The sequence below is a fragment of the Octodon degus genome, unplaced genomic scaffold (genome assembly GCF_000260255.1).
Source record: "Octodon degus isolate 3935 unplaced genomic scaffold, OctDeg1.0 scaffold00158, whole genome shotgun sequence".
Lineage (NCBI taxonomy): Eukaryota > Metazoa > Chordata > Mammalia > Rodentia > Octodontidae > Octodon > Octodon degus.
The window spans coordinates 4,785,796-4,786,055 of record NW_004524734.1 but is presented as its reverse complement, the minus strand read 5'-3'; positions in this window follow the sequence as shown (position 1 = coordinate 4,786,055).

Genomic DNA, 260 nt, shown 5'->3' with positions numbered 1-260 from the left:
GTCCCGGGATCCCGCGCTGCGGCAGCCGGGCGCGCGGGCACCTGCCTGGCCTCCCGCCCCGGAGGTGGGGGCCGGGGACAGTCCCCGGCCCGGCGCCCGGAAGCGTGGGCCGTCGGATCTTTCTGTAAGAGAAGAAAAAGTAGAAAGTCCAGCAGGCTACCTGGGCCTTGGTCTGCGGATGTATTCAGCCGGTATTTATTAGAGACCTACTGTGCGCCGGCTGAGAACCTGTAGGTGGGGGTGTGGGTGGGGGGCACGGG